The 12,579-nt window shown below is 52.5% G+C and overlaps 1 protein-coding gene and 1 long non-coding RNA gene across 2 annotated transcripts in view; one reads left to right on the top strand and one right to left on the bottom strand.

Moving 5' to 3' along the window:
• The window catches only part of LOC309857282 (zinc finger protein 37A-like), a 66,974-nt gene that overhangs the window by 33,582 nt on the left and 20,813 nt on the right, over nt 1-12,579 (bottom strand). The window contains exons 7-8 of the mRNA XM_082750037.1: nt 9,619-9,825; nt 8,643-8,783 (exon numbers count right to left, since the gene is read on the bottom strand). The gene's annotated coding sequence lies outside the window, so the exon portion shown is untranslated. The remainder of the gene's footprint in view (nt 1-8,642; nt 8,784-9,618; nt 9,826-12,579) is intronic.
• Nucleotides 2,753-4,966, top strand: LOC309857278. Its single transcript, XR_014307601.1, has 3 exons — nt 2,753-3,021; nt 3,408-3,484; nt 4,692-4,966. It is a non-coding gene; the product is annotated as an uncharacterized lncRNA (long non-coding RNA).

Here is a 12,579-nt window from a genome sequence, read left to right as displayed (position 1 = left end):
TCTGTCTGATTGGCCGAGTCATTAGTTCCCTTTGCAGCACAGACTACTCCAGTCTTTTTCTCGATTCTTTCATTTGGTGAAATCCCGGTCTTCTTTTGTTTGGTTGGTTTTCTTTGTTGTTCTTCCTTTTTGTCAGTGAACACACCTTTTCTGAAATAAGGATTGCCAAGGGTGTCTCCAATCTGTGGGCTGCCTTTTCACTCTGTTCACTGTTTCAGAAGAGGATGCTTTTCCTGGGCGGTCCTCTTGGGAAGCATCGTGATGCCAACATGAGCACATTTCCTGGGCATTTCTCTTCCGCTCCCAGGTGCCCCTGCCTATTTGTATGCCAGCACCCTCCTGTTGGCTCGGGGAAGTCATCCAAGGTATTGGAAGGTCAGCTTCTAGAGACCCACCACCGACTTCTTCATATTCAGAAACGTCGTGGTTCGCTGTGTTCCTTTATGGTTCCCTTATCTATTCTAACAGCTCCTCTGTCCTGAGAGCATCACATTGTATGCTTTAGATCAGTGCTGCACGGAATCCGTTCCCCATTTATTCTAGGAACTGGGGCTTCACCTTAATCTCTTCGGGTCCAAAGACCTCCAGCAGCGCCTGGTGGGTGTGTGTGAGCCCGGGAACGTCTTCCCTTGATCAACGTCCCTGTCAGGCCAGCCACTGATGCCCGAGCAATACGCAGGAGAGCAGGCCTCCTCTCTCGCTCCTGGTTGGTGTCTAGTGCTGAGTGATCCAGGAGAGAGTCTGTCTAGTATCCATCATACACAGTCATTTATTATCTCAGCGCAGTACACGGAAATCATCAAGGGAACGAAAATGTCCAGTTGCTCACTCCCACTAGCCACACGTCAAGAGTCCCATAACGACTGGAGTTTCTGATGGTTGCGCTGGGAGGGGACAGCGGTCATGGGCATGCAGAACTGACACTGAGGTGACTGCTGCAGCGTCCTGGTCTCATTAGAAGGCATGAAACTCCAATCCCTGTCTCCTCCAAGGGCTCCGGCTCCGCCAGCCCCGTGAACCTCTGAGAGCACTGCAGAAGGGTCAGGCAGATGCTGCACGGCCCAGAGACATCTCAACGCACCTGGGATGAAGGGGTGAGGCGGTTTCTCTCCTAACGGCATTGCTCCTCTTTCAGTTCTTGCAGATCTACTGATAGAGAGCATCGAGGACTACTCCTTCAGTGAGGACGAAGTCTCTTCAGGTAGGGAATGGCACCGAGGAGGGGAACACTGGGACAGGGCTCCCGGGAACATGGGGTTGCCCCTGCCGCTCTGGAGAAGGAAGAAGGTGGGTCAAAAACCACCAAGGAAAGCAATGCTCTGTCACAGGCATGATTTGCTCATGTCACGGTCTCAGGATGAAAAGAACAGACGAGGTGTCCACGGGCTTTTAGGGTAGGCTGGGTTTGTCATCACCACTCGACTCCTTGCGCGGCTCCTTGAAGGATCTTTCCCATCAAAGCTGCTCGTGCCTCCCTTGGCCACTGCCACACGTCAAAGCTTGGTGGAGCAAAGCTCTTTGCTCATGGCCTATCGGGAATGGTGCACAAGAGATTCTGCATCATTCTTGGCACGGGCCCAGACCTGGTCATGCTCAGGACTTGGCGGCCCGAACCGCACTCTCCTGGGCAAGAGACACTACGCGACACTCCGTTCTGGTCTGAGCCAGGAGGTGTAAGACAGGTCTAAATTCTCTCCCTCATAACCTCCACTACCAAACCATCCTGGTTCTCTCCAAGCTGCTGTACTTCAAGGGGACGCCCAGAGCTGCAGAAGGGAAAGTGTACTTCTCCTGGGTTCACTACACAGGCTCCCGTAAATCGGAGCTTCTGCCAGCCTTCACACCCCAGCAGAGTCTGACCTGGGGACGTGTTCCCAAGGGTGGGATGCCCCTATGCAGCTGCCCTGGAGAACCCCTGTCGTGGGCCACGGTCCCCTGGGCCTGTGTGATGGGGCTGATGGACCTGCTTCACACACTTGCTGCCCCGGGTCCACTCTACCTCTCACTAGCTGGCCTCGAAGCATAGCACAGAGCCTCTTGGGAGCAGGGCCAGGGAGTCATGGTTCCTCTCACAAACCCACCTCGCTGGCCCACAGCCCTGGCCATGCTCCCCACTCCCTAGGCATGCCCAAATGGCAAACATTCCTCAGGCCTGCCCAGGGCCCTACATACACCCCGACCCCGTCCATTCCTGGCAAGCCTCAGCAGGAGCACTGGCAGGAATCCTGTGTTTCAGTAACCACACCGCTGGACGTTTTCCAGCCCTGAACAGCTGAGGGTGCCTGCACAATTTCCCATGCTCCTGTCTCCTGTCTCTGTAACACTTAGGGAAACAGAGGGCGTTGCGTTCCCTGAAACACGTCCCTGGGAAGGTCATCCCAGTCCCTGGGCAGACATGGGCTGTGGGGACGTGGTGGGCCATCTCTCCCGGCACTTCCCCAGCAATCCCAGACCCATGACAGCTGCTCCCAGCACAGACGGATCGGGGGATTGATTCCAGGGGACCCAGGATATCTCCTCTCTTTCCTTGGTGGCCCCCTCCTGGACAACAATAGGACTGGTGGAGCTTGGCAGGGGGAAGGACATGGAGCATCTCTAGGGGAGGAGGTGGAGGAGGAGGAGGAGGACGAAGTAGAGCAGGGAAGGACAGGAAAAAGGACAGAGGAAAACAACGTCCCGCAGAGGCAGTCTTAGGGACAGTGACAGCATCCAGGGGGGAAAGGATCACACAGCCAGGATTCCGGGTCTTGGAGAGAATCGGAGGTGGGAAGAGCAGGTGGGCAACCAGAGACCCCCCTGTACCCTGCGGAGATCAAACGACCAAGGCCAGGGAGGACTCGGAGCTAGGGACGCACCCCACTGAGGGCAGAGCCCAGCATCCCCAGAGCAGCAGGCCGTGGGTCGTCACCTGCACTAACTCCCCTTTGTTCTCTCTCAGGGCCAACCCCAGCACCCTCGCTGCTCCCTAACCCGAAGGATTCCACAGAAGGCGATTCCGATGGAAGGAGCCACCCTGCGCCTGTAATTCACTTCCACCTCCATCTCTTGGGCTTCCTCTCTCCTCTGTCCCTAAGTGCCTCCGCCCAGCTCTTCCCCTTTCCCTGCTTTGACGACGCCAACTCCGGAGGCCCTCGTCTCTGACAGGCACTCGGGCTCTGCATGGGAACTGCTGCATGAAATCCCTGGGAAGCCCTCCTCACCCCTTTCCTACCATCACCCTGACCCCTCACCGCGGACTCTGGGAAGCAGCCCCGGACAGCAGAGCAGGGAGGAGGGCTGGGAATCGGCAGGGCACGGATCACCCGGCTGGAGAGGCCTCGGGAAGGGAGGCTGGGCCTGGGTGTCCCCACTTGGTTCTCTGATGCCGGGGAGTCTGTGCTCATGCCCACTTCTGCTCTTGCTCTTAGCTCTCAAGAAACTTTCCTTCAGTGGACTTGGCGCAAACGACAAGGGAAGCAGAAGAAGAGGAGGACTCGGGAACGGGGTGAGTCGGGCAGGAAAAGGGGCCGGTGAACATGGATACACCTTTTCTATCATTGCCCCGTCCCTGTTGTGGGTACCTCAGCAAACAGCACAAAACCCGGGGTGCTGCCCTAGCCTCTGACCACAAAGAGGAGAGGAGAGGAAGATCCCAGTCCCTGCAGGCACTAGGAAGTCCTGAGAACATCCCACGGGGAACCTCCACCTGATCCCTGCAACTCCCTGTGGTGGTTGGGCGCTGTCGTCCAGGAGCTGCTGATCTTGGAGGAAGGGCCCTGGCTGCCTGGAGGGACTGGACCCCAGGCAGCCTAGGCACAGTGACCTTCTGGCAAAGGGCTCCACACCCCCCATTGAGCCCCTCCCTCTGCATGACCCAAACCTTGTCCTCCCACCCTGCAAAAGCCAGCAGACGGCTTGCTCCCGGACGACACTAGTCGCGAAGAGACAGTGGTGAGGTGGCCTCATCTCCCACTTCAGGCACGTGAGAAATGAGCAAACAAGACAGGCCCCCGGGCTCACGGGAGCAGGACAGCTCACCCCTCCCAGTGCTGCATCCCTGTGGGCGGGGAGTCAGGCCCGGTCTCCAGCTGAGTCATGTCCGCCGGCGACTCCCATACAATCTAACCAACACCTCCAGTCCCCTGAGCCTCCAAGATGCCTCGTGGGAGGTAGTGGGTCCCCTCATGGCACACTTTGCTTTGTGAGTTTCATACTCTAGAGACTCACCTCGATCCCTCAGTCGGCAGGGGAGACCCACCAGGGAAAGGCCACCCTGCCTACTCCCACCTTGCCCAACACCTGCCCACAGCCCGTGGACTGTGTGAACTCACTTCCCATGGGGGTCGGGAGCATGTCGTCTCTGCCACGCCACCTGCAACACTCATGTGGGCAAAGGCTCCCCCCACAGAGAAGGGCACGTCCAGGGCTCTCAGAGAGGCTGGGGAAGGGACAGCCCAGCAGGAGGAGGACCCCGCCGTCATGGAGGAGGACGCTCAGGGAAGGGGCCTGAGGGACCCTGGCAGTGTAGCCTTCATTCAGCTCCAGGGGGCCCACGGGAAATTCCCCTTTCTTCAGGTCATGCATGGGTCTTGCAGGAAAACCTCTACCTCAACACCTCAGAAGACACGTCCCGCAAAACCCCACAGGCCTCTGGTAAGGCCCAGGCCACACGCCACTCGCTATCTCACACCACTCTACCCTTGTCTCCACAGCTGCACCAAAGGACAGTGTGCCCACCACCCCAAGGCACCAGAGGCTCCTGGGGTGCTCCGACAAAGGAAGCGAGGCGGGCCCTGGGGCCTCACTTGCTGCTCCGATTTGGGCCCGGAGGAGGATTCGGCGTGAACGTACAGGGAAACACGCCTGCAGGAACGGCTCTCTTACGCCTGACCTCCGTAGGCCAAAGAGAAGACTTCTGGGCAGCCCACCAGAGGACGGCACTGGAGCCCCGAGGACGAGATGAGAGGACCCTCTGAGTCGGCCACCACACCCAGAGTTGGCTGCCCGGGCCCAGCCGATGACGGGACACTTGGAGCACGAGGCAACCACCTGGGCCCACAAAGGTCCGTTGTGTGGGGAGACTGGGCGGGACAGCAGCCTTCCCGTTGTCTCCCCTGTCTGCTGCAGGGGCTGCTCCTCCTCCCGCTGTCCCCTGCAGTCCCCGACAACCCTGCAGGGCATGACACATGCAGGACAAAGCGGCACTGCCAGGGCCCCTTGACCACCCTGGGATCGACTCGAGGGGCAGCAGCCCTACCCCTGCTGGATTCCCCGAGGGTGCCGCACCCGAACCGCCCCCGTCACTTCGACGCACAGGACCGTGACCAATGCTGGGCTCAACACTGGCAGCAGCCCCACAAAACGGGCCCCGCTCAGCCTGTGTGTTTGGCAGCAGCAAGAGGTTTAGGGAGGAGAGGCTCTCCCCTGCACTCAGCGGCCTCTTCCTTTTACAACTCAGACAGCAGAGGCCTCCCCCAGCTGGGCCTCTGCCACCTGACCAGGAACGACCCACGCGGAGGGACAGCTCTACGCCCCTATTCAGCAGGAAGAAGCTACAGAAGATGAGACCGTCCTCCTTCAACAACCTTAACCACGCAAGGCTCCGCCCTGGTCAGGGGCACACGAGGAGGGAGGGGAAGGCTAGCTGAGCGCCAAGCAGGAGCTGGCACGCCACACCGCCCCCCAACCTGTGATACGGGGGACATCCCTCAGGCGCTCTGACTGCCCTCAAGCTGAGGAAAGGAAAAAACAGATTCTCCACAGATGGAGATCAAAACCCGGCAAGACCGGAGTCTCCCTCGGTTTGTAAAAGTCCTCCTGATTCTGCAGGAAGAGGCCTGCTTAACGAGAGCCTAGCGACCTGCCAGAGGCCCGGATCTCCGTTTCCTGAAGCCCTGACATCTCCCTCCCCTCCACGACACTGAGGGAGGCTGAGGCCGAAGGAAATGTCCGTAGGACAGAGTTTCTTTTCAAACGTGCAGTCCCTGGGATGGACCTGTGAGAGGAGGAATGTAACATTCCTCCAGGAAGCTCTGCACCATCTTTCAACTCATGCCTTCCTAGCAGGAAAAACCACCTTCCCTTCACAAGAGCAAAGCCAACTGTATCCTCAATGTCCTCTGCCCTCCTGCCACATTCTTGCAAAACCTCCCTTTTGCTTGACCTCCTCCAATGCCATCCCAGAAAGTCAGCCTCCTGTCACGACCCCAGCAAGCAGCCCTTTCTACCCAAGGGTCGTATCCCTGTTCTTTAATAAAAACTGCCTCCTGCCAGCAGAGCCGTCTCAAGACTTCTTTCTTGACCATCGGCCTTGAATGCTAACCTCTTTCCTACATCAGTCCTGTCTCCTGTAGGGCTCCTGTGGAAACAACCCTGCAACACGAACCCATTTCTGTCAACCCTTCCGACTCCATCCACCTCACCCACTGCACATTCTGTGTCCTCCGAGGACTGGACCCTTCTGTGATTCTTGCACTCAAACCCTCACATGGCCCCTCTTTCGGTCCTCGACGTGGTTGACGTTGCCCTTCTGAAACTCCCCAGCCTCCCATCCTCATTTTCTTTGTCTCGCAGGTTTATCTGGTCCATAGGTTCTCATCACCAACACGCTACAACCGGTTTCTGCTCCTGAGTAGAGGACTCCATTCCTTTCCTTTCTCATCAAGCTCAAATCTTAACTCTCAGATGTTTGTCTCACAACTTTCAAAATTCTTCTTTCCCCTAATGCCTCTCTACCAGTTTCTCTTCTTCCTTTTTCAAGCCGCCCTCCCTCCCTCCCTCCCTCCCTCCCTCCCTTCCTTCCCTACATGATCTTTTAATTCTTTGTATTCTTTCCTCCCTCCCCCTCTTTCATTTTCTCCTTCTGTTCTGTTAGTACCCACAAAGCACTTCAGTACTTTTTCACCAAGTGTTCCGGGACTCACTCTTTGTGTACAAGACCCAGGAGCTCATGGCAATTCGTTCCCTATTATAAAGGATGAAGGGAGACCCACACGGGGGCAGCTCAAAGGTCTGCTTCTCTGCAAGTCAACGGGAAGCTTCAGGGTCATGAACCCTGGCCTTCCACACTAGAGCTAGACACGGGCTACGCTAAGCATTCTCCACAATCCCCTGTCATCCAAGACCCTGAGCATACGGGCTGTCCCACCAGAGACCTGAAGAGTTTCATTTCTCAGCTGAAATGGGCCTCGAGCCAAGCTGCCGCCCGAGTGTCTGGAAAAGTCACTGGCTTCAGCACGACTCACGGGTATATAGTCTTTGAAACGGAAACATCAAAAATTTAATCAGCAGTTGACGTGGTATGAGGCTACCATGTAGAAAGATCTATCAATTCCGAAAAGGAACAAGGCACGCGACTACAAGTGGCTTGCAGGGGTAGACGCAGCGACCGTTCCTGAAGGGAGGGGCTAGAACGCGTTCCTTGAGTCAGGGAAAGGGAAAAACTTGAGTGAGCGATCCTGCCACAGCCCCTCGTGCTCTGGCCATTAGCACAAAGTTCACACTGCACAGGAACCCGGGCAATGCTGGAGCACAGCACGGAGAGGTCTCACGTGCCTCACCTCACTCCCGGTGTGCTGTGTCCTGGGAAGACAAGCCTTGTATTCGCTAACAATGTGGAAGAGCCTTCAGCCATGGGTCCCTGGTGCCAGGGACATCAGAGCTCGTTCATCCTCGATCGCAGCACACCCATCTCCCCAGTGTGGGAGAGCCTTTAGTCGGGGCTCTAACCTCGGGAGACACGAGAGAACTCACCCTTCCGGGGAACGGAGAAGTGATACACATGGGGGGAACAACTCCAGGGCAGTGCTCAGCTCTGTACACAGTAAGACCACTGGAGACGCACCTCAGCGATGGAAAGAAGGTGGGGGACCCTTGTTTCAGAGAGCTCTGCTCTTCTTCATGTCCAGGACCTCACACGGGGTAGAAGCCATGTGCTGGGATTGCTGCACAAGAGCTCACAGCAACATACATCTCTTTGAGGCCATGGGCACATTCCCACAGACAGAAACCAACTGAATTTCATCTTCAGGGAAAAGCATTTAGGCCAGCCACACCCTTAGCCAGTATCTGAGGATCCACATTGGCGGCAACCCCGACAAATGCAGTCAACGTGGAAGAGCCATTCAATACAGGTCTCACATTTGGAGACACCAGACAACTCAGAGCAGAGAAACCCGTGTCTGTCATCACTGGGGCCCCACCTGTACCCAGAGCGCCCACCTTGCTCACCGCCACAGAAATCACACAGTACAAACCCTTGTCTCCCGTCACTGAGGCAGAGCCTTCAGCCAGAAGTGGGCCCTTTCCCAACACCAGAGAACTCACACAGGGAGAGCCACTAGCCCGGTATCCTGGTGGGAGAAGCTTCAGGTGGGGCTCAGGCCTGAGGCGCCCGCTACCATCTCAGAGTGTGCTTCATCCCTCACATGGGAGCGAGGTGCAGGCACCCCTGGGACCCCCTGCATCATCGCTGTGGCTGAATGCGAGGACATCCCATATGGGAATCCCATTCCTCACGGAGCCAACACAGGAAGGACCTGGCAGGATTCGCACACAAGAAAATCCTCCCGGTCTGATGAGCAAAGGAATGGGCTCAGCTATCCCTTCTTCCCTAGCCAGCAATGACACCCTCACACCGAGGAATCAGAACCAAGACAACTTACCACTGCGATGCACGTGCACCAGCGAGATGACAGCGGTCACACTCCTGGACGTGCTGCACTACAATCTGCACTGAAGAGACAGAAGCCAGACGCTCTTGATGCTGCCCAGTAGGTCACGTCCCCTGAGCCTCAAAGCACCACCTGTAAAAACAAGGAGAGCATTCAGTCGAGGTCTCAAGACCCGCACGTGGGGAGAGACAGAGTCACCCATGATGGAAGCAGGCCCCTCCGTCCCAGCAGGGAGGGCAGGTTCAAGGAGGCCAAAGCCACAGGGCCCCGCCATCTGTCAAAGTCTTAGCATTGCTGCTGGAAGGCCTTCCCCTAAAGCATGCTTGGCCAATTGCCTGCCAAGAGTTCCATGAGGCTGAAAAGGATGTCTGGTCTTTCCTTGCTAAGACATGCCTCTCATGGGCCCTGGTACTCAACAAGGGAAAAAAAAAAACAAAAAACCAACAACGACTGACTACCTTCCCCTTCCACAACACCCTTCCACTTCAGGGTCGTGACTATGGCAGAGTTCACACTGTGCGCATTTTGCCCTGATAAACGCCAACCCTCCAATAAAGCACAGAGCAGAGTGTCAGGCTTGAGCACCCCAGCGACCTGGCTGGCTGCTGTGGCTCCCTGGGCCTCCCTCCCTCGCTCCCTCCCTGGCTCTAATCCTTTCCAATAAGCATCTGCCTGGGCCCTGGGACTCTGGCTGTCCCCAGGTGCCCCGGGCCCTGGGTACAGGCCATGAAAGGCAGTTGAGGGGCTACAGACTCCAGCCGGCCGGCCCTGTGCTCCCCTCAACCCAACCACCGTGGTAACCAACGTGGGCCCAGGTGCCAGATCCAACTGCAGCCCCCGCCTTCCTGCTCAAACACAAGGTCGCTTCCGAAGCAAGGCACATCGGCCCCAAATAACCTGCCCCTTTGCCCCCACCCCACCGGCCTGAATATCCCCTGGGGACAGAAACCCCAGAAGACAACACAACCTCCATTCCAGTCAGCACATTTCACTCATCCTCACGTCTTGCACAGGCTGTCTGATGGGTCCAGAAAAATCCGCCTACGGTATGGCCCACGTGCTGCTGTGATGTTAGGAACCCTTCACCTCCCCAGAGTTTGAAAGGTCACCTGACCCATTTTGGAGGGCTGTCCCAGCGACCACGCCCACTTCTCCTGCCAGCCTGGGACTCTGCCTGCAGAAAAAGAACAAGAAAGAACAAGAGTTGGTGATAATGTGAAGAAATAGGAACCTTGTGTTCTGATGGTGGGGATGAAAACTGGTGCAGCCATTATGGAAAACAATGTGGGGGTTCCTCAAAAATTTAAAAATAGAACTGTCATGGGACGCCTGGGTGGCTCAGTTGGTTAAGCAGCTGCCTTCGGCTCAGGTCATGATCCCAGCGTCCTGGGATCGAGTCCCACATTGGGCTCCTTGCCCTCCGCAGGAGCCTGCTTCTCCCTCTGACTCTGCCTTCCACTCTGTCTGCCTATGCTCGCTCTCGCTCACTCTCTCTCTGACAAATAAATAAATTAAAAAAAAAAAATAGAACTGTCATATGTTCCAGTAATTCCATTACTGGGTATTTACTCAAACAAAATGAAAACATTTGAAAAGATACGTTTATATTGCAGCACTATTTACAGTAGGCAAGATATGGAAGAGCCCGGCAATAGATGAGTGGATAAAATGACGTGGTGTATATATAGATATATATATAGAGAGAGATATAGAGATTATATAGATAGCTAATAGACTAGTACTTGGCCAGAGAAAAGAATGAAATCTTAACATTTGCAACAACACGGATAAATCTAGAGGGTATAATACTAAATGAAATAGGTCAAAGAAAGACAAATATCCTATGATTTCAACCATATGTGAAATTTAAGAAACAAAACAAAGCATAAAAGAGACCCCAAAAAAGAGACTCACAAATATAGAGAACAAACTGGTGATTACCAGAGGGAAGGTGCGTGGAAAGAGGGCATGAGACAATGAGGGTGTGTCATTTAAAAGGAAAAACAAAACTCTATCTGAAGTCAATATTATTGTCTATGTAGAAAATCTCAAGTATCTTATAAAAAAATTCTATTGGAAGTAATGAGGAAATACCAAAACATCATAGGATACAAGGTCAATGTAAAAAAGTCAACTATTTTCCTATATCTGAATAAAGAATTGAATTCCAAATTTTCAAATGAAAAAAATACTCTTTACAATACACCCCTAAAAAGGGTACTCAAGTATAAAATCTAACACAATACATATACACAGGAAGACAAAACTGATGGAAGAAATCAAAGATCTAAATAAATGGAGAGAGAGTTCGTATTCATCAGTAGCAAGACTCAATATGGCTAAGAGGTCAATTCTTTCCAACTTAATCGATAAATTCAATAAAATCCAAATAAAACCTCACAGTTATTTTGCAGATAATGACAAGAAGATTCTGAAGTTTACACAGAAAGGCAAATATCTAGAAGAGCCAACACACTGGACACCTGGGTGGCTCAGGTCATGATCCCAGAGTCCTGGGATCAAGTCCTGAGTCAAGCTCCTTGCTCAGAGGGGAGCCTGCTTCTCCCTCTGCCCTCTCTGCCTGTGACATCCCCTGTTTGTTCTCTCTCTCTGACAAATAAATAACATCTTTAAAAAAAGTTTAAAAAAAAAATTGAATAGCCAACACAATGTGGAAGAAAAATGAGAATTCACCTCACCTGGTCTTGAGACTTACTATAAAGCTACTAGCCACCAAGACAGTGTGTTAGTGCTGAGAGAGACACACAGATCAACAGAACAGATTACAAGGACCAGGAATAGATCTACCAAAATAAAGTCAAACATTTTTTGACAAAGGCACAAAAGGAATAAAAGGAGAAAAGATAGTCTTTCAACAAATGGTGCTCGAACAACCGAACACTCATGCAAAAGAAATGAAACTAGACACAGACCTTACACAAGTATTAACTAAAAATGAATCAGAGATATAAATATAAAAATACAGGAGAAAAATCTCTAGGACACTGGTTTGGGGGATGGGTTTTTAGATTCAACAGCAAAAGCATATTCCACAGGGAAAAGCATGTGTTGGATATTATTAAAAATAAAGTCTTCTGCTCTGTGAAAGACATTTTTAAGAAAATGAAGGGATAAGGCACAGACAGGGAGAAAATATTTGGAACACAGGTATCTAATAAAGGCTTTGTGTCCAACATCACAAAAGAGCTCTTAATGATTCAATAATAAGAAAAGAAATGACCAAATGACAAATATGCAAAAGATTTGAACAAACTTTTCACCAAAGATATAAGGATAGCAAATAAATACACAAACAGATAGATGCTCCACATCACCTCAGTGGGAATATGCAGACAACATGACACAGGTATTGGAATGGTTACATCAAAAATAATGACAGTGCCAATTTCAGGTCCAGAATCAGAACAACAAGATTCTCATTCATAGTTGGTAGGAACAAAAACTGATACAGCAACTTTGTAGAAATAGTTTGGCAATTTCTTGCGAAGCTACATACATACATACATACATACATACATACATAACAAACACAGCAATTTCACATCCTATGTTTTTGAAAACTTGTGTTTTAAAACCTACATGTGAATATTTCTAACACCTTAATCCAAATGGTCCCAAACTGGGAGAATCAAGCATCCATGGGTTAACCAATCTGAAATCATGTATGCAACTCTGAAATCATGTATGTGTATTCTGGAATTGAACTATCAAATAAATGAAATCCTGATGTTAGCTGGATTCTCACTGTTAGTGCAGGAGATTACAGACAAGCAAGGAGAGAAGGTTAGAATGTTGCATCTGGTAATGCTTACAAGAGGAGACAACAGTGTGAATACTTAGCTTACTATAGATAAAGATGGTGACATACTAAAATATTTTTAGACACGTGTATATACATGAGTGAGTA

Source organism: Mustela nivalis, assembly GCF_964662115.1.
Source record: "Mustela nivalis genome assembly, contig: HAP1_SCAFFOLD_595, whole genome shotgun sequence".
NCBI classification, from domain to species: Eukaryota; Metazoa; Chordata; class Mammalia; order Carnivora; family Mustelidae; genus Mustela; species Mustela nivalis.
This window is presented reverse-complemented; position numbering and strand designations above follow the sequence as displayed.